This window comes from Canis lupus, chromosome 9 (assembly GCF_048164855.1).
Source record: "Canis lupus baileyi chromosome 9, mCanLup2.hap1, whole genome shotgun sequence".
In the NCBI taxonomy this organism is placed as follows: Eukaryota; Metazoa; Chordata; class Mammalia; order Carnivora; family Canidae; genus Canis; species Canis lupus.
Genome location: NC_132846.1, coordinates 59,885,620 through 59,908,447, shown reverse-complemented (window position 1 = coordinate 59,908,447; position 22,828 = coordinate 59,885,620).

The following is a 22,828-nucleotide window of genomic DNA, read 5'->3' as shown; positions in this document are numbered from 1 at the left end:
TAAAGGATACATTTAGGATGTTATTATGTGTGTTTAATTTTAAAGATAATATTTTTCTTTATACATACTACTTAATCTTTTAAACTCCATGCATCATAAATAATCATTTGTAAAATTTTCTATAGTTTACATTTGCATAATACATCCATTTTCAAAGCTCATTCATATACTGTTACACGGCTTCTCTGTGAATTAGGCAAGCAAGAGAAATAGCTTTTCCATTTATCGGATGTGAGTGACTGAGGCACACACCAAAAAATTAACTTGCCCATGTGCCCAGCCAAGCCAACTGGCAACTGGGTCTGGTAATTTTCCAGGGGAAAGAATTAGGTACAACAATATGGTAGAAGGCTCTGGGATCAGATATGTATGGTTAAATCTGGGCTTTGTAACTTACCTCTTAATCACTATCTTTGTATCTCAAGTTCTTATCTGTATACTGAGATGTTGCTATTCATGCCTACTGATTGGGAACTGTAAAGAACCTGATGTTTATAACTCACTGAGCACAGGGCTCGGCAAATCACAGGTGCTCAGGAAAGTTTAGCTTTTTTATTACTAGCTTTGGTGCTGCTGCTGATACTCCTCTTTAGAGGAATGCATTGTTTCTTTATCTAGTCATTAAAAAATTGTCAAGAAGCAAGATATGTGGAGAATGTATATAGTTAAGTATGTGTATATATTTACTGAAGTCCCTATATTCAACTATTTGTGCAATTGATTGTGAGCATAGATCTAATTTTTATGTTGCTGTACTTCTCATATTTCAGGTAGCTACAGGTTTAAGTGCTTAGTTTTAGACTTTTCTGACATCACTTTTGACTAGCTGATAGTATTTGGATAATCTATCAGAGGAGAGGAAACATTTTACCTTCTATGGAATCTTTGAGAAGGTTGGAGTGAGGTTCTGGGCAGTTATCAACGATGGCCTAAATATTTCTAACTTGGAGGATTTTCAACCTGGTGTGTTTTACTTCTATAAAGGACTTACCTAATATAGTTCACTCCTTTTTCATCTGTAAACCCATTATTCTGCAAAATTTATAGCACTTTTATGCATCTTTTTCTCGTTGTTACACATGGAGGACATTTTTTTTTTGGCAGTAATTATACAATTTGCATATTTAAAGAGTAAATTGCAATCAAGAAAAAAAAATTATCATACAAATTGCTGTGTGTGTAATATGGTATCTGCAGAATATAGTGTTTATTTCTCTGATGTGCACACTAGATCTATCTTAGAAAAACAGCGAGGAAAGGAAAAAAGAAAAACATTTGCCAAAGAGATTAAGCAGACATCACTTTCCTCTTAGAAAGACTTTTTGTCTAAAATTTAAAGAGATAAAGTATTTTTCCACATTATGACAGGGGAAAATCCTTGGTTGCCTTCAGCTTTACAATAGTTCCTTCTCTCTTTCCCCCTCCCTCTGTTTTAGGCTTTTTGTTCGAAAGTATTTGTGCGAGGCACAGTTTCTGAGAAATGTTAACATCATAAATTTAATCCTGGATATCTTTAACGGACAACTGGAGGGAAAAAAAAGAAGACAAATAATATTAGATTTTGGACTAAAATGTAAGTTATCAATGTGGTTAATAGTCCCTACTGACAGCTAGATAAAAATAAAATTGCCAGAACAAAAGCAAAATAAAATAATGACACCAAAACCTCGATAAATGAGCAAACAAAGGAATAACAAATAAGTCTTGAAGAAGTCACCTCTTCTGCTTGCGTGAATGTGCAAATTGCACATGTTCTCCCTGGGGAAATTGTCCTATATTCTATTTAGTCAGTGTAGACAGAGGCTGTTTATCTCCATAAATAGTGCATTTTGTGACTTTTTTTGACCATCTGAATGACAACTTTTTACACAGCCAACTGAATTAATCATGCAGCTGTTCTTAACTGGTCATTTAAAAGTGTCAAAAGCATCAAAGTGACTTCTTGATCTATTGTTTTTGCTTGAAGAAACCAAGTTCTGGGATCCCTGGGTGGCGCAGCGGTTTAGCGCCTGCCTTTGGCCCAGGGCGCGATCCTGGAGACCGGGGATCGAATCCCACGTCGGGCTCCCGGTGCATGGAGCCTGCTTCTCCCTCTGCCTGTGTCTCTGCCTCTCTCTCTCTCTCTCTCTCTCTGTGACTATCATAAATAAATAAAAAATTAAAAAAAAAAAAGAAACCAAGTTCTTTTTTAAAAATTTGAAATGTATTGGTTTTGAGTTATTTGCATGCTGACCTAATAATTTTGTACATAGTTTTAGAATATATTCTTTGAGGGCATGCAGGTGTCTTAGTAGGTTAAGCATCTGTCTTCGGCTCAGGTCATGATCCCAGGAATCTGAGATTGAAACTAGCATCAGGCTCCCCACTTCATGGGGAGTCGGCTTCACCCTCTGCCCTTCTCCCAGTTTCTACTCTCTGTCAAATACATGAAATCTTAAAAATTTATATATTTTTTCTTTGTGGTCTGGATTTCATGATATGATCATGAGTATCATTTTATTGAGTATGATTTTGAACTCCAAATTTGACTTTAAAAGGTATACAGGGCTCACTAGAAAATTTTTCCAAATGGTCATTTAGTTTTCAAGAGTCAGTTTAGTAAGCACCAGATTACAAATAGGGCTTCCTATATATAAGCATGTAATGATGTTATTTGTACTGTGTGTTGGAAATAATGTGTTGAGTAAAGTTTTCACTAATTTTACTCATGAAAATGAACAATTTGGTGTTTCTTCCTAGATTGGAAGTGGAGGAATAAATCTGTATGGGATTGCATTTGATTAAAACAAAGTCCCATGTAGTTTGAAAACTGTTTTCTTTATGTTTGTGGAGGACAGTACAGTCAGAATTTTTCTCCCATGGCTTTTCTCGGTATGCATTTTCCATTCTCACTAGGAGTTAAAAGTGAAAAGACATGAAGGAAGAAGAACAAGTATTGGAAAAGTTTCAAGTGGATTCCAATATGCAGCTTAATGCGTATTTAATTCTGAAAAAAAGAAAAGTGCCTGTAGGGGTATAAGTGTGGAACACTCACCATTTCATTGTGGCAATGATTTTTTCATGCATGTGTATGAGTTTCTCTGCATTGACTGGAATGTAATACCCACAAGGTTAATTAGATGTGCTGAAAATGTAAACGTTCAGCACTCTCAAAACGTCTAGTTAATTCAGGTCTCACCCAGGCATCTATGCTATCTTTTTAACCACATTGTTTTCCAAGGTGTGGAGTTCATTTATGAGTAACATCCTTTGAACCTTTTCAATATAATAAAAGGGTATTTGAGATGCATGATCAGTCAACATCTAACATAAAATCTTAAGCCTCTGGTTTTGAAAAGAACAATGTGGATTAATGAGAGTTATTTTTTACAGAGCTGATACAATTACTTGTCAAAAGAGACAAAGAAGAGAATTACTGTTAGTATTCTGGTCAAAAACTGTGTTGATCTATCATGAAAATTGAAACTACTCTAGAGAATGGATGGATTTTGACTTATTTGTGGTCCTAGTAAGGGGAATGAAGTCACGAAGAAGATGAATGGATCATAAAGCAAAATCAATATGGATACTCAGTTAAAGAAAAGCATTTTATATTTGTGTCAATTGAAATGGAAAATGAATAGTTTCTACAAAGAAGGATGAAGCACTGTTGCTTATGAATTTTTACTTTGCTTGTTCTTTATTAATATGCCCTTAACTTGTTCATTTTGAGTACTATGTGATATTATACTGAAAATATATGTCTTTTAGTTTCTCTATTTTATCAATATTTACCTAGATACTATTGTCTGATCTCCGAATTTACACAGTATCTGCTCCAAAAATTGAAGATAAGGACAAGGCTTCTTTTGTTTCATGAATTTTCATACCAAAAGAAAAAAGTGGGAAGAGATCAGTATAGTTTTTTGTATCCACAAATATGAACTAACATGGGTGCCTAATAACCATACAAAGTTTTTTTAGGAAAATATCACGGTCAATCCTTGACACAATTCCAAGTGACAACTCCAAGTAAAGTTTCCCTAAAACATTCGCTGCTAGTTGTGTTTTTAAATAACTTCTGAAACAGGGTGACATAAAGTATTTTGAATTAGGGAAAGATAAAAAATTTGTAGTGCCATTATGAAGGAGTAAATTTAAAGCAACATCTTCCCTTGTGCCCAAAATGGTCATCCAGGAGAAGAGAGGGGATATAAAACAAGTGACTAAAAATTACATTTAGTCACTACTGTTTCATAAGTCATGGATATCTTAATGCTACACTTCAAGGACGCCTTTGGAAAACTTCCATGAAACACAGCTATCAAAGTTACATGATATAAAGTTTATTTATAAAGGTCAATTGTATTATTTTTTAGTATGCCTATAAACTCCATCAATGTCACATGTGAAAAAACTGATCTGGGTTCTGAACCACATATTCTAGTTCAAGTTTCTCCATTGAAAAGCTTTGTGATTGTGATTGCAAACGTCTTGGCCTTGTTTCATCATCAATGGATCAAATAAGTCCATATGCATGTATGCCTATTTCTCGGAAGAGCCAAAAAAGTAATCCATACATCAGAACCTTGTAGGCTATTAACATACCAGTATTAGAGGCTTCTCCTACTACAGTTATCTAGGACCAGTTACTCCAATTGGTTAGAGTCTAAAGCTCCAGAAGTCAACAAATTGGGTTAATTTCTCTAGATAGATGGTTTGTTTCTGAGCAATCCTATAAATTCCTCTGAGTCTCTACTCAAAACCTATGTTCATGCTGTTGGCTACAATGGAATTAAGTATGAAAATGCCAAGTATTCAGTTTTGACCCACTTGAAACCACGACTCGGGGTACATGTCCCACTTTGAGCAATTCAAAAGCATAATGCTTTTCTATAAAACTCTGCATTTTGGAATGCAGGCTTTTATAAAATCATAACATTGGAGAGGGATCTAGATTGAGTAGATTATCTAGTTACACATTGTGATTTCAGTTTCAGGATGATTTAAATCAAACAGTCCAACACACACACACTCACACACACAGACACACACACACACAGAAAAAGATATGCATCATTCTCAGAGCTGTTCAAAATCCATACTTAGAAATTACCACCGACCTCTTCAACTAAGCAGTTCATATTTATTGTCATTTGCTTTCAATCAGGACCTCAGCCTATTCCTGTTCTTCATAGACGGAGGTGATCCAAATTTTTGTTTTAGATTTCTTGTTGGGTCCATTTGTATAGAGTTGTTATAGAATTTCATCAGCTTTTTGCACTGAACAAGATCATTCTTGAATGTTACACAGGAAACCCTGTTGCATCTACATTCCTTCCTGTCCCTATAGCATTGCAGCAATCCTAGCTCACTTTGATAGTCAGAATCAATCATATCAGACAGCAATGTTCTGTTTGCTCATCTGTTGATGAGAAGAACCTCAAATGACCAGGAGTAATTTAGCTTCCAATTTAATAGAATTGGGTCCCGCTGAATCCATTGAAGGATGATTTTCTCATTTGTATAATAAAACCTCTAAACTACAAAAGTTTAGAATCATGAAGGAAAGATTTATGGTTAGGTCAAAACATGTAATAGGAAAAGTTGACACTTCCACTTTCCCCATTAGTTCCTGTATCCATGAATACTGGCTACAGGAAAAACAGCACCATAAATCAGTTGTGGTTCTGAGCACGTGACCTTTATTATGAGGTGGTTTTTGACAATTGCACAGTAACACAGACATTAAAAGACATCCTATCCATTCTGTATGGTCAACTGCTTCTAAGTTATGAGTACACAAAAAGATCTAGGAATTGTTGTGTGGTGCCGTGGACTGAATTTTGTCCCCCTCCAAATTTAAATGTTGAAGTATAAACCCCAATATGACTGTATTTAAAGAAAGGTTCTTTAAAGCTATATGAGATACTAAGGTTGTGGAACCTGAGAGCTCTCAGAATTGACTCAGGGGGTAGGCAAGACCATTCTCCCGAGAAACTGAACCCTGCTGACCTTTGTTCTCAGACTTCCCAGCCTTAAGAACTATGAGAAAATAAATTTGTTGGTTAAGCCACTCAGTCCGTGGTATATTGTTATGACAGCAAACATACAAATATATGTGGAATGTCACTATTTCTTTAAAGTATCTTTATCTCTAAGCTGGAAAAAGCAAAACCAAATCCAGAATATGGCTTTCCAGGTACGGGTAAATTGTTACCTGCACCATAGTAAAAGGAGGCCAAATGCCAGCAGGTGATTGTCTGGCTCTCCAACGTACATGGCCATATTGGGTGTCAGTTCAGGCATTGCTCCTAGGAAGTGCATCAGTCAGCAATAGCACTAGATAAGCGAAACTTTGAAATGGGAGATACAAGTAGCTAAGACTAAATATAATTTTACATCTTTTATAATTTAATTTGTAATCAGATATATATTTTATATATTAAATATATACTATAATATAATTTAGATGCTGTATTATACATTATAATATATTATAATGTTTTAATAAATTATAACATAATTTATACATCATCTTTACTACTATTGTTAATTTGTTTATTTATTCATAATCCAATTTAGGAATTTCCAAGATGACTGAAAAAAGTACTGGATGATATTGCTATAAAAGTCATCTTGTCCTCCTTGGTTAATTAAAAACCTTTATTAAAGTGGGGACATCTTTGTAAAGACAGAAACCTGTTGGACACAAATTTTCTTACCCCCGAGTCAATTCTGAGAGCTGCACATCTATAATTCTTTTCTAAATCTCATACCATCAACCACACTGCTTCCTTATAAGTCTCTGAACATTCTTTCTAAACCAGGAATCACTAAATATCTGTATCTCAAAAGTTTCAAGGTCTTTCAGCAAGGCAGGAGAGAGCTTCAGTGACTTGGGAAGAGTCATCGCTTCTTTTGTCAAAGCAGTCTAAGAGTGGATTGAATTTTGGTACTCACCATAATCTGATCCCTCACATATGCTCTTTTTCTAAAGATTATAGGCCCGTTCTTTCCTTATCAATGCCCTAAACTTCCTGAAAGACTGTAAATCCAATTAATAAAATTTGGCAACCCACAGAAACAAATTTTGTGTCTGGGCTTTAACTCTTGGTCTAGAGTCTCTAAGACATATGGAACTCTTTCAGAGAAGTCCTGGAGATTTTCCAGTTTTCTATCTGTGTTTGAAAAACAATAACAACAAAATAATTTGAACTTATCAATCTATTTGTTTTCCAGTCACATTGGAGTAAAGCACTCCACTCTGCAGTCTTTAATTTTATTTCTTAACACCCAATGGCTTTTCAAACGTTGTCTTCAATTGGCACTTTCCAAGTGATCATTGATAACATACCTGGTTTTTCATTTTCTATTGCCTGTCATGGCAGCCACTCATGGCAGACACTCATCCCTTAATGCTTATTCGATATTTTTTAATTGCCTTTAGTCTCAACCAATTCCAAGTAACAAATCCCAGATTCTCCTTATTTCTGTGAATATCTTTGGCTTATAACAACTACTTGTGCCAACTGCTACATTAGCTTCTTGGACACATGACACAAGGGATTTAACAAAAAAGTATTGGTAATTCAAAGAATATCCGAGAAGTCTACAGAATCAGACAGGGGAATGGATAGGGATAAGGTAAGCTGGGTATTAGCCAGGGCCACAGCAACACCATGCCCCAAGCCAGTCTAGTACTGATGCTGACTGTTGGCTGCCAAAGTTTTGCACTGATTTCATCACCCTACTGTCTCTAGAAATTGCTACTGAATTATTGACATTGCTTGTCCTAGAATTTCAGAGTTCCTGCTTGACTATCTCTGCTCCTTAGCAAATGTTCAATCAGAAGCTTACATTGGGAGCACCTGCTTAGCAAAAATGATTGGGTAAGTCAGTATCTTTTTAATTCTACTACAGTAGGAAATAGTCTCTGCTTTCCTATCATAACCCACATGGTTTATGGGCATATACAAATGGTTGGCTAAGTGAGCACTCATTCCTGTTTCTTTTCCCTGACTATCTCCTGTAACTATTTCAGTCCAGGCTTCTTCTTGAGTTAGAAGTGACCATCTGAAATCTTTCTTACCGATGAAACATATTTTGAATTACATAGATTGATTTGGGGGGATGGTTTTGCTGCTTTTCCTGATAAGAAAGATAGTTTTAACTTATATCATCCCTCTCCCTGCCCTCTTGCCCTGCTTTGATAGTAGGCATGGGTCCTGGAGTCATAGCAATCAGCTTTGACTGTACAAAGGATAGGAGGATGCCTGGGTGGCTCAGTGGCTGGACGTCTGCCTTTGGCTCAGGTCATGATCCCAGGGTCCTGGGATCGAGTCCCACATCAGGCTCCCTACAGAAAGTCTGTTTCTCTCCCTGCCTGTGTCTCTGCCTCTCTGTGTGCCTCTCATGAATTAATAAATGAAATTTTTTTTAAAAAAGAAAGGATAGGGAAATTACAGATGCAAACACTGATACTACAGAGCCACTGAATCAGTGCTGAATCAGTGCCAGCAAAAACATGATACAGACTTCTTGTAATATAAGAAAAATAAACTCCTATTTGTTTAGGCCTTTGAACTCAAGTTTTCTATTACTTGAAACTAAACACATTCTAACTAACAAAATGAATAATTCCCCAGATCCTGGACAGCCAAACAGAAAAATTAAAATAAATCAAATTCATTTCTATTTTAAACACTAAGCAAAATGAAATAAACACTGATTTCCAAAGTTCACATCTGAAATTGTTATTAAGGATATTTGGAAATTTGAGCACATGTGTGAGTTGATGACAACTTCTTCTAAATACCTTTGGAAGTCTGATGTATAATATACATATTCTTCTTATGAGGCTTGTATAAGTCTCACATATGGATAATAGCTTATATTTTTTAAATTTACTCTCCATTTCAAGATGAAACACAACCACTGCTTCATGCTTACCCCTAGCAAATAGGTAGATGAGACAAAATGTAACTAACAGACTTTTTTAAAATGTGAACTAATATGTAGGGGTAAGATGATAATAGCAATCTACCTTTCTGACACACAGCTAAGATAATCACAGATGCAAGCTCTATGTGAGGATAATAAATCTGTGTAACAATTATAAAATTCAAATGCCAGAAAACAAACTTAATATATTTAGTTTTATGGCTAAATATGCCAGTTTTTTTGGCATTGTTGCAAAAATGGTTGTGATCCAAATTCCCATTGGGACCAGGGAGGTAACAAAAATGAGGCCAGGTAGAAGGATGCATGCATACATTGGGAGAATAGCTGCACCTAAAGAAGAATGAAAACAGACACCTTATCAAAGCCGGAGAAGCCAGTTGGCTCCAGCCCATTATGGTCATGCTGGAAGGCAGCACACTTGTCAGATCTTATTGTCAACAGAAGCTGAAAATTTCAGATTTCAATCTGAAGTTTTTTAATGTTTTTCAATTTTAGTCAATTAAACAATAATTAAAGTCTATATCTGGATTTTGGGTCAAAAACATGTGACTTTCATCTTAAGGATAGACTTAATCACTGAGTAATGTCCTTGTCTTTTTAGGTTAGGAAAAAATACATTAGAAGAACAGCACACACCCAGACACACACACACATAGTAGAATAAACAGACCTACATATTTTAAAATACTTAACCAAAATGCTTTGCTTTCAGGATTTCTGAGTAGAAGAAGGCAGATGGGCTTCTCTGTCTAGAGATTATGCTATATACTGACCTATTTTCAAAACAATTTCATATTTATTTCCATTAATAACATACTGATGACATTATATTCATTATATATATATATTATTAGGGTAATGCTAGTGACAAACTTTTAACTTTTACTGTTACACAATGATATAATATAACATCATATTTCTATTATGTTTAATTGATACAGAGGTCAGAGATGAGATAACTCTCTTTGTGATGTCATCAGGGATTAAGTCTGACATAGGCTCCACAGTTTTTAACATGTGTTTTTTCTAGACATTGATATCCATTCAAAAGAAAAGGTGGATTTTTTTATGCACCAAGACTTGTATCTTATATTGATCTACTCTATATTCCATCATTTAGAAATGAGTCTTGGTGTCTCAACTGGGATACAAAAAGGACATTGAATCCATTTGATAACTGGGCTGTGACTTTCAAGCAATGAACTTAGCACAAAGAAAGCAACAAGAATAGTCAGTGAATATGTAGCCATCACAGCCCCAGGGTTCTAGATTTTGTTGACTAAGTGTCAATTTCCAGGAGCTTTCTTACTCCATATATTGTGGCTTATTAGCAGTTAATTTATACAAGTCAAGCATAAAAACAAAAATAAAAATATGTTTTTTTCACAAGTCTTTCTGTAGTAACTTTACTGAAGTATAATGTTTAGTCATGTTGTTTACAAATCATTTCCCTAACTACGTCCCATTCAGTTCCATTTGATTTAATTAGTTTTGCCAATTAATTTATTAATTACCCACTATTAATTACCCAAGCATTGTGATGGTTTCAGGAGACAGAGAAGTGTGTAAAAAAATACCTGGGATATTTGTAGTTGATTTTGGTGGATGGATTATGTGCATTGACCCCTAAGATCTCTTCAAACACTACTAAAATGAGAATGAAGGAGAACCAAATAGATAAGCCCACCAGTGTGTAAAGAATGGATGGGGAAGCAAAATGAATGAAAAACGTGAATTTATTTTTGGAAGTGTGGTAACTGACAACATGCCTGAAAAGGCTGAAACATAAGATGCTGAATGGAGTGGGCTCCGTGTCATAATCTAATGATTTATGTCATGAGAGATCAAGAAGGCTTAGAATTAGAAAATACAAGTACCATAGAAGAGGAGGAAGACACATCACAACAGAGGAGGATGTAAAATCTATTAGAAATAGACGTTCTGCTTGGTAATTCTCACTTTGTCTTTCTTCCCTCCCAGAAAGCCATCCTCCCCTGGGAATATATTTAACCACTAAAAACAAACAAACGAGAACTTCAGAGCTTTTAATTCAAGACACAAGCGAACAGGAAGTGAAGGTGAGGTTTCACACAGAAAATGAGGATTCAGTGAAAATTTACCAACCAGGACACAATGGCAGCTCATATCTCTTCTAGTCTGTTCCAACAATTCCTGTATTCGGCTCACATACCCTTCAACAGAAGGGTAACAGGTCTATGCTTGGAAAGGCAGAAGAGACCACAAAGAAAAATGATAGGTATCTTTGTATGGGGTAAGGAGGCTTCCCTCTGAAAAGCGAGAGTCTTCCTACACTGAGGTCCACCATTTAAAAAGTGCTACACATGGACAAAGAGTTCCAATCAACAACCAAGCTTCATAAGACATAACTAACATAAACTAAGAAGTGACCCCGTTGGAAACAAAGAGAAAGCAGGGAACAGAAGAAAAATTCAGTGAAACTAGAAGTGATCTGAAAGATGAAACAGAATACACTGGGGTTTTGTTTGTTGTTATTTTTATAAGAAAGGATCGCTTAACCTCTTTGTCTCATTGGTAAGATGGTACCTCATGGTGTGGCGTAAAGATTACATTAATGAATGTGTGTAACATATTTTTTTTTGTGTGTGTAACATATTTAAAATAATTCCACCTATCTAATAAATACTACGTAAGTGTTAGCTATTACATTTAAATCAAGGAAGATCGTGAATTACATGTTTATAATTACTTCATCAAGTTTTAGGACTGAGGACAGCGCTCAGATAATTAATTTTACAGTCAGAAAATGAAACCAAGAAAACAACTCCATTTTTAATAACAGCGAAATATTACGACATTTAGGAATAAATTTAACAACAGAAGTATAGGACTTGTACACTAAAAAGCATAAAACATTGCTGAAAGAAAAAGAAAAAAAATGAATAAATAAAAAAAAAACATTGCTGAAAGAAATTAAAGAAATAAAGGTAACTGACCCCAATGTTCATAGATTGGACTATTTAATATCTTAAGATGGCAAGACTCTCAAAATTGATCAACAGATACAATACAATCCTTACCAAAATCCCAGTTGCTTTTTTAAATAGAAATTTGCTAACTGATCTTAAAATTCAAACAGAAATCGGGGCGGGGGGGCGTCCAGAATAACCAAAACAATCTTGGGGAAAAAAGAACAAAGTTATATGATTCAAACTTCCTGATTTCAAAATTTATTACAGTTTTACAGTAATCAGTACAGTGTTGTACTGACATAGAAATAAGCAAAAAGGTCATTGGCTTATAATTGACAATGCATATATAAACCTTGCATTTGTGGTTAATTGATTTTTGACAAAGGTGCTGAGACAATTCAAGGAGGGGAAAAAATAGTCTTTTTTTGGCAAATGTTGCCAGAGCAATTGTATATGTACCTGTAACAGAATGATGTTGTACCCTCTACTTAAAACTATGTACAAAAATTAATGCAAAATAGATCATAAGTAAAAGTCTTAGAAGAAAGCGTAAGAGTAAATCTTTGTGACATTGCTTCAGGCTATGATTTCTATGACACCAAAATTGCAAACAACAAAAGATGAGATGAATTAGAATCCATAAAAAATTTAAATTTTTGTGCTTCTAAAGATGCCATCAAGAAAATTAAATGACAACCCATAAAAAATAGAGAATTTTTGCAAATCATATATATTATCAGGAAACTAATGGAGAATGACTGATAATACAAGGTTTCCTTGTAAAGTAGTGAAAGTCTTTCCAAATTAGGTGGTGGTGATTATTGTACAAATCTAGGAATATAAAAAAAATCACTGACATGGACACTTTAAGGGGTAAATTTTATGGTGTATGAATTACATTGCAATAAAGTTGATATAAAATAGATTAAAAGATAATCTTGTTAGAATGAAGAACTGATACCATGATTTACTGTAAAACAGAGAAAAAAAAAGAGATTTTAAGGAGAAAGAATCCGAAGCACAAGTATGAAGTTATAGATGACTGGTGAGTTGAGTTAAAAGTATCTTAATGCTTCTAGTAGTTTCAAACCTCACATCAGGTAAGACTGGTTATCTTATATGCATTCACCATAGATCGTTTGGCTCAATTAGGTGAAGAAAATCTCTTTGATTTAATCACATTCACTCATTTTGTGAATGATACAACCAAGAAGGAACCCAAGTGGTTTATGTTCTGGTACCATGCTGACATGTAAATGCATTGGAGTGTGCCTATTTTCATCAACATACTTTTTCTTTTATTCCACTCCTATATGTGCCACACAAACTAGTCAGCAATAAGATAGAAACCAATCACTTTTTCTAGATAATTTGTTAAATTAGACTATACTTGAACAACTTCAAACATTTTCTATGAAAAAAAGTGCTTTCTTAAATGCAAAAGCTGTAGGCAATATTAACACTCTTCTTTTTGTATTTATTATCTTATTAATTTTGGTAGTATTCTGAAGTTGATATAACATGATTTATTAGCTTTAGTCCTCATGCTGCCTGTTTTCTGTGATTCTATTATCTTTTTTCTGAATTATTACTTTCTTTATTATTTTTCTATCATTTCAATACATAATTAGATTTATTTCACCACAAGTTGTGGGGTCATTTATTCCAAGTGAACTTTTCACAATATTATATATGGATTCATTATCCTACAATTATACCATTAACCTACTTTCTTCTTACATAAACAAATATTTCAAAAAATATTATACGATGCTTATGGTATCTATTATTTGGTGTTTTCAGGTTTAAAAAAAAAGCCATTTGTGCTTATTTAGTTGTTTCTATTTCTTTAAACATTTCCTCTTTATTTTTTAATTTTTTTTAAGATTTATTGATTTTAGAGAGACAGAGAAAGAGCCATTGAGGGAGTAAGGACAGTGGGAGAGGAAGAGAAGTAAATACCCCCCCACACACAGTGCAGAGCCTGAGGTGGGGCTTATCCCAGGTCCCCAAGATCATGACCTGAACCTAAACAAGAGTCAGATGCTTAACCAACTGAGCCAACCAGGGGCCCCTAAATATTTCCTCTTTAGCTCTAAACAACTAATCTGGGAAAATAAAGACTTCAAGTAACTGACCAGGTAAATGAGGAAAGATACAGGTTTTAAATAAAATAATGTTAATATTAGATAAGCATCATTTCCTCCTCCTCCAACCATATATTCAAAGCAGGTAGACAGATGCCAGGTTTCATGTATGAAGACCACTTCTAAGTATTCTCTTTATGTTACAGTATCTTAATAAGAATTTTAGAGTTTTCTCTAAGACATATATTGAGATAGTTTTAATGAAATGCAATCAGTTCTCCTGGGATGTAGATATTGTTGTGAGTGTTTGTTGATGGTATGTCACAACTCTCTGGAGTGCCTTCCTAGATGTGACACAGCCAGAGTCATCAGAGAAGATTTTTTTCTTCTAAAATGGTTCAGTTGGTATTTACTTTTTGGATTCATTAATTGATTGTATCAGTTTTATTTTTTATTTTTTTAATTTTTGTTTATTTATTCATGAGAGAATGGGAGAATGAGAGAGAGAGAGAGAGAGAGAGAGGCAGAGACACAGGCAGAGAGAGAAGCAGGCTCCATGCAGGGAGCCCAACATGGGACTCGATCCCGTGTCTCCAGGATCATGGCCTGGGCTGCAGGCAGTGCTAAACCACTGAGCTACCCAGGCTGCCCAATTGTATCAGTTTTAAAAAATACAGTCCAATAGAGAAGAATAAAGTTCTTTTGAAATATATTTAGGTGAATATTCTCTTATCTGGTGGACACCTTTTAACACACATCATCCTCAAAATAAATCTGCAAAGCAGCTATTAATATTGCTATAACAAATTGCACATGGGGAAACTGAGCCTCATAGGAAATAAATAGCTGTGAGGTGGCAATTCATGAGGATATGTTGCCTCTCGGATTACCAAGTGCCTGTGCTGGTGGGTGCCAGAGCTGTCTCTCCAGAAGGACTGACCAATTGTAAGTCTTCCTATGTTGGATATAGATTAATATTCAGAAGAGATGAGCAAGACTAAGAACATCTATGGCCTTTAACTAGGCAAAAACTCAACTTCTAGTAGGAGGTTTCTCAGATGAGCATATTGTTATGCTCAGATCAGGCTAATCTAATTAAGTTTTTCCAATCCTTCCCCAAACTCAGTGTTGACTGTATTTACAAGTAGCAAAATCATACAAGAAACTTTGATGTCTTCTGTCATAAAGCCAATAATGCTGCAGAATAAAGAAACCATGATTTCACAATATCTAGTTCCTAGACTCTGAAGATACTCAAGTATAAGGATTCTTGATTTATTAATATTTGTGTCCTAACGACCTAACAAAATGACAAATGCATAATAGATTAGATAAATATTTGATGCTGGATTGCCTGAAGCAAGGAAGGAAAAAAAGGAGAGTTACCAATGTCGTTGGTAAAGAGGTTTGTTTCTCTTCATATCCCAAATTGAACAGGGCAGTTAGTGTCCCGTTTTCTTTTAGGAAGTTTCAGAATTCCCTTGTGGACTCTAAGCATTTTCCTATGCACAACTTACCATAGGGATGTTAACACTCCTTTATTTTTAGATCTCATATTCTTGTCTAGATTCCATATTACCAAAGCACTTCAGTTCTACAGCATGCATTTTAGCTACATAGCACTTCCTGTTTTCATGTTTACTAAGTTGGAATGTCTCTCTACTAGCCATGGTGGGTACTGCTTAGTAGTAACAGAAGATCAGCTCTCTCCACCATCTCACTTTAGGGAGAGAGAGGAGAATTCTTGGAGCTCTCTTTATTTCCCTCTCAGGAAAATAAAAGAGTAAATATCAGCAGAGAACACCCTGAGAAAAATAGCAAGCAGCCAGCAGGTGCGGATATTTACTCTTTTCGGTTTTCTCAATGTGTAGACAAGGCATTTACTTTGTGGTCTCAATGTTTTGTTGTGCTTCCCTGTGTTCACAAGTCTGGCCAACCTAGGGTATCATTGCCCACTGAATAACAGCATAACCACACTGCCACAGGTGGCTTGCAGACTCAGCAAAATGTGAAAGCCATGTACTGGATCCTGCCACAGAGGCTGGCGGCCTATGCAATGCTCTTAAGAAGATAATTATTCCATCATTTAATCCATCATATTTCTTGCTATTGTATAATATCCTCACATTAAGAGATGTTCATTCACAGCTTAGAGTAATTCCTGTCCTCTATAAATTGCCCATACCAAAACCCAGGAAATTTTAAGGCTTACCAGTTGGGTTATATAGCTTCTATCACATGTGCGCATGCACACACACATACACACACACTCCACATCATCACGTATGCATGCTCAAAAGGAACATATTGATATCTGCGAGACAAGAATCCAAGCTGCCATTGCTCCTTTTTTAGTGACAAAAAATGCTTATGGTTTTATTGAACATTATTTACTGACAGTTGATAAAGTCCCTTACAATCAAATTTCTTTTTATTACTTTTCATCTTCCTTTTGTGTTCAACCTAGTTTCTTGTACCTCTCCCAGCTCAATATTTGTTTGCCGACTACAAAGTTACTTGGAGGAGTGTAAAATACAGCAGCATTTATGGTATAGTTGATTTTCCACAAGTAGATATTCTGCAACAAATAAAAAAGTCCCTAATGGTCTTTAACTGTGCTTTATATATCAAATATGCTCCACCACATTTTGACCTGGATTATGTATAAAATGATGAATTATATCTAAACATACTGCTGTGTCATAATTTGTAAAGTAGATTTGGCACCATTTTATGGTCACCTTTTATACAATTTTTTTTCATATGCATTAGGGCGCATTTGTTATGCCACATAGAAAATGTATTCAAATCTATTCCAAAGTTTAGACAAAATCCAACTGTTTCATATGACTGACAGTTGAGTTTCTTTAGACAGTGGAAATCTCATAAAACTCTCTTCCATTCTTCCCTCCTTCCTTTCATCCCTTCCTTCCTAAATTATCCGATGCCAGGAACTAAATCGATCCATGAGGACATAATAAATAAAGAAGTATATAGATAGGGCTTGGCTTCCATTAACTTACCGTCTAACGACAGTGACAGACAAATAAATATGTAATGGCAAAAAAAAAAAAACCTTCCAATCAAGCTACTTCTCATATGAGCAAAGACAGACTAAAAAGAACAGGCCTGATAAGGCTAGGATGAAGCTCTTCAGACATATTTCACACTGCTCTGGTGGCCTGAACACAGTAGCACCTGAGTAGTGAGAGAGTAACTCCATAGACATCGTTGAGTGCAGACCCGGAAATTATAATCTAACTTCAACATCCATCATCACAGGACAAGTTCATTTTGTTGCTGTCATGTATGTCACTATGGGAATAACTGTTTTGCTAAGTAGCCAGCATCTGGTCAGAGATGAGAAGAAAAGAAACAAGTCAGAGAAAGTAGTTTTTCACTTCCTGCCTTGGCTCTTCCTTGACCTAGAGAATTCCATGAAGTACCAGCATAATAGCACTCTGTGACCTGGGAGGGGAATTCTTAAAGCATCTTTAGGGAGTGTTCTCTATAATTAAGAGTCTACTTCTTGTTTTGCGAGTGTGTCTCTCTTATTTTTCCCCCTTTGCTTTCTGAAAACAATGAAAATAATAAAATACCAAAAAAAAAAAAAAAAAAAAAAGGGAATCTTTAAGGATTGTGGCAAGGAGTATGGAAAGAAAGTAAGAGGCCAGGCAAATGAGCATGCAGAGACTGCTGGCTGACCATTCATTGAATCATTGTCAATCCTTCCTGCACATGAATGCTCCGTCTTTCCTGCCATTTGACATAAAATGGGACATACGACAGCTTTAGAACTTGACACTAAGCTAAACCCAAGTGGTTTTTCAAGCCATCACAATGAGTTCAGTAGTGAAGTCCCTTTGATCAGGTCCCATACAAGTCATTTGCACAGGAATGGCGCCTAAGCCACTTACACAAATAAAATAACTGAAACAATAATATGAAGGTTTATGTTGTTAGTTAATTCAAATAAAACCAATTCATATAGTGTGACTAAGTTTTAATAAGAGATCTGACATTTATGAAACACTCACCTGATGACATAAAGTACCTAGTATGCATTACCTTATTGAAGCCCTAAATAGCTCTGTAAAATAGACATTTCATTCCTGTTTTACGGATGTGAAGCCCAGGACCTCAGACAGTTTAGGTTCCAAATAATATAGCTAGCAGATGATAGACCTAGGATGTAAAGTCTATTGGTCAGCTCCAGGATCCATTTTTATGTTATTATACAAAGCTACCTCCCTGAAATAGTATTTAAGACATGGATTCTTCCTCAAGGAATTTGTGATTTTGTCACAGAAATAGAGCCTATAAGTGAATATAAATCAGCATGTATTTGCTGAATACCTTTGTGGACAACATACTATGAGATTTATAAAAATAATCACAGTATAGCCCTTGCTCTAAAGAAAACTTCTTCGAGAAAACAAAACACAAAAAAAAATAAGAACTTTCTTTTTCTTTCTTTCTTTCTTTTTCTTTCTTTCTTTCTTTCTTTCTTTCTTTCTTTCTTTCTTTCTTTCTTTCTTTCTTTCTTTCTTTCTTTCTTTCTTTCTTTCTTTCTTTCTTTCTTTCTTTCTTTCTTTCTTTCTTTCTTTCTTTCTTTCTTTCTTTCTTTCTTTCTTTCTTTCCCTTCCTTCCTTCCTTCCTTCCTTCCTTCCTTCCTTCCTTCCTTCCTTCTTTCCTTCCTTCCTTCTTTTCTTTCTTTCTTTCTTTCTTTCTTTCTTTCTTTCTTTCTTTCTTTCTTTCTTTTTTTTCTTTATTGATAGAGAGAACGGGAGAGAAAGCAAGCAGTGGGGGAAGCACAGGGAGAGGGAGAGAGAGGGAATCTTAAGCCAGCTCCATGCTTCGCATTGGAGCTGGACATAGGGCTCAATCTCAAGACTCTGAGATCATGACCTGAGATGAAGTCAAGAGTCAGACACTTAACTGACTGAGCCACTCAGATGCCACAAGAAGGCTTCTTGAAATCAAACCACCACCTCCGTATCACCTCACTTCTGTTAGGAGGTTTATTATCAAAAAGACAAGAGGTAACAAATACTGGCGAGGATGTGGAATAATTGGAACTCTTGTATGCTGTTGGCAGGAATGAAAATTGGTGCAGTCACTATGGGAAACACTATGGAGGTTACTTAAGAAAGTAAAAATAGAACTACCATATGACCTAGAAATCCCATTTCTGGGGACATATCTGAAGGAAATAAAACTTCTATCCTGAAGAGACAAGTATACTCTCATGTTCATTGCAGCATCATTCAGTGACTCTGACATGATAACAGCTTAAGTGTTCATCAACAGAAAGACAGATAATTAAAACATGGTATGTTATACAATGGAATATTATCCAACCATAAAAAAAGAAGAAATACCTGAGATTTGCATCTTTGAGGGCATTCTGCTAAGTGAAATAAGTCAGACACAGAAAGATGGTAAGAGCTCACTTATATGTGGAATATATTAAAGTTGAACTCATAGAAACCTAGAGAACACTGGTGGTCGCCAGGGGGTTGGGCAAGTGGGAGAAATAGAGAGATACCAATCAGAAAATGCAAACTTTCAAGTATGAGATGAATAAATTCTGGAGATCTAATGTGCAGTACATGGAAACTCATAACAATACTAGAGTGTATACTTGAAATTTGCTAAGAGAGTAGATCTCAATTGTTCTCACCACACACATGAAAATGGTAAGTCTGTGAAGTAATGGATGTGTTAATGAGCCTTACTGTGGTGATCATTCTGCAATAAATATGTATATCAAATCATCACATTGTACACCTTAAATTTACATATTGAATGCCAATTATAGGGACACCTGAATGGCTCAGTGGTTGAGCGTCTGCCTTCGGCTCAGATCCTGATCCTGGGATCCGGGATCAAGTCCCACATTGGGCTCCTTGCAGGGAGCCTGCTTCTCCCTCTGCCCATGTCTCTGCCTCTCTCTCTTTCCCTGTGTCTCTCATGAATAAATAAATAAAATCTTTAAAAGAAAGAATGCCAATTATATCACAGTAAAATTGGGAAAAATAAAATATAAAAGACAGAAAAAAAAGCTTGGAAAAAAATGAGAACTTAGACACTATCTAACCCTTCATTTTAATGGGGGCTCCAATACCTGAACAGGTAATTGCAATACCCAAACTCATCCAGTCCTTTATTGGCAAAGTAGGATCAGAAGCTGGTAATAGATGTGGTGGTGAAAGGGATTGCACGAAGCCTGGATCTCAAGACTCCATACTTGGGATTTAATGTTCTGTGACTGATGTCTTAAAATCTTTAACAATTTTATCTTTGACTCATGCTTTATAAAGTGAAGTCCTAGGGGACAAGGAGGCATGCACTAGGGTTTGGAGCCTCTACTCATCCTGGTGACTCCACCTCTCCAGGACCAGATACCCACGATCTGCCCCAGGGGTTCCTGAGAACCTGGATAGCCTCCTCCTTTCTGGTCCTTCTCTTCACTCCTAGAAGGGAGCTGAGTGGGATCCCAAGAAGAGTTGAGGAAAGGTGTGCACTCCATACCATGTTTTAGGCCAGGGTGTGGGGATGGCCTTCTCCATCTCAAACTGGCAGAGCCATGTTGTATCCAAATGGATGACTAAGCACGGATAAGCTTCTTGCCCACTTCGCCACCTTGCCTCCATGCTCATCGCAAAGCAGAAATTGCATCTCTTGAGGTTTGCAGGCTCACCGTAGTTTGGGGCAACAGACTTCTGAGAAGAGAAGATTCAGTGTGTTAGCTGGCAGGAGGTGGTGAACTTTGCTTTTCTCCTGGGTCATGGGGAGGACCCTCAGGCACCTGTAAGGTTTTGCTGGGTGAATATCCTTGAACCTAAGCGACTATGAGGTCAAACAGCAAATTACAAATATCATGACATATTTGAGCAAGGGGCTCCATGTTTTATTTTGCACTGGGCCTGGCAAATTAAGTGGCCAGTAACTTTGGTTACTATTCACCAATTGCTTAGTGTGTACTAAGTACTGGTGCTAAATACTCTACAGGAAATCACAGCATCCACCCATTATACTGACTTATTACTGAGACATTGTTAGCAGCCAAATTTTATGAATAAAGAAACCCAGGTTCCAAGAGGTTAAGGCAGCATGCCTGTGATCACACAGCTAGTGACTAAAGCCTCAGCTTTGGTCTGTGGGATCCCATAGTCCATATTTTTAACAACCAGGCATTACTGCTTCCATCCTGGATGGTGTTGGGTGCGCACAGAGCCTCCTTAGCCCCACCATGCCAGGCTCCATGATGTTGCCATGCCAGGCAGAACTAAAGCAGGCTCTGTAGCGAGCAAACACATGGAGCAGACAAAGTGTTCCTGGAGCAGATAAAATGCTCCTGATGACTCTGGTGGGGGAAAGCAGAGTTCTCATCCATAGGACCCTCTCTTTGCAGAGTTTCTGCATTTTTCTCATGCAAGATTTATATATATATAGTTTCAAGATTTATGTCTTCTATGCATCCAACAAGGCGGCAACCTTGTGTTAGCTGACTCTCTCGCCCCGCCCTCCTTTTTTTTCTGTTAAAAGACTTATATTTTAGGGTCACTAATCCTAATATGGAATCTGAACTCCTGAGCTCATAAGACATAATTTTGAACGATGACATAGGGAACAATGGCAGCAGTTGTGCCTTTAACCAAAATCCTATAAACCACATATCAATAAATGTGTAAGCATTCTTCTTTGATTGAAGGGTAAATGGGTTTTCCATATCCTTGCTAGAAGCAAGTGTGATCCCATTCTCAGAAGGCATCTGCAAAGAGATTCTCCAACCATGTCCGAACACAGTGGAAGTGAAAGGCAGCTCTCGACAATCACAAATGTGATTAGGCATCCTTTGCCCTTCAATATATCATTGTGTCTACTTCCCCAGCCAAACCTAAGTCAGCCTGCCTCCACGCCACACTGTTTCTGTTCCCCCAAACATGACCAGGATCCTCGCAAACATCTGGCTCCTCATCTCTGTTATTGAGATTTCATTTGTTGGGAGAAAATGACTCCAATACGTGAGCTCTCCCTCCCTACTTCTCTCCCCTCCACCAAATGCTCATTTATGGAGGAGCAGGTTTCATTCTCTAAATGATTACGCTTGGCAGGTGGAGATTGCAGCGCCAGTTACGTTAATGATTTCTGAGGTGACGCTGAGGCCTCAGAGGCTGCTTGCAGAACAGCTAGCAGGAAACTAATGAGTATCCCAGCACGACCCTGGGCCATTAAAAGGAGGTTTTTTTTTTTTTTTTTTTTTTTTTTTTTTAGGAGGGAGGGAGGGAAATAAATTAGAGACCTCAGCCTCTGGTAAGAATATCAGTGAAGGCCCTTAATGGAGTCGAGAAAAGAAAATTAATCACCCATAATGACTGGGGTGTGTGCGAATATTTGATTTAATTCCTTTTATAAATATTTTTCCACAGAATGATGCATGGCATCTGAGAGGGTTGAGAAGCAAATTCTGAACTTGATTTAATCATGAGATGAGCTGAGTGGGTGGAAGTGACAACAATTACAGGAATATGTACTTGGGAAAGGCATTCTTTTTCTAATGCTCTCGTGCTAATCTTGGCTGGAAGTGCACAGAATTCTGTGGTGAAGAATGTGCCTCAGAATTCACGATCTTAAGTACTGGAGATAGTCAATTAACAATTGGCAAATTAAAATATACTTACATAAGCACTATCCTAATATTGGATTTTTAGTAAAGAAGAACAGTTGAAACATATAATTTCCTAGTCACTGGGCTCTGATACGTAATGTTCTTCATTCAAGTAAAATAGTAACAGGATAATCCTTTAAATGTTGAATAATTAACCTGATAGAAAAAAAAAA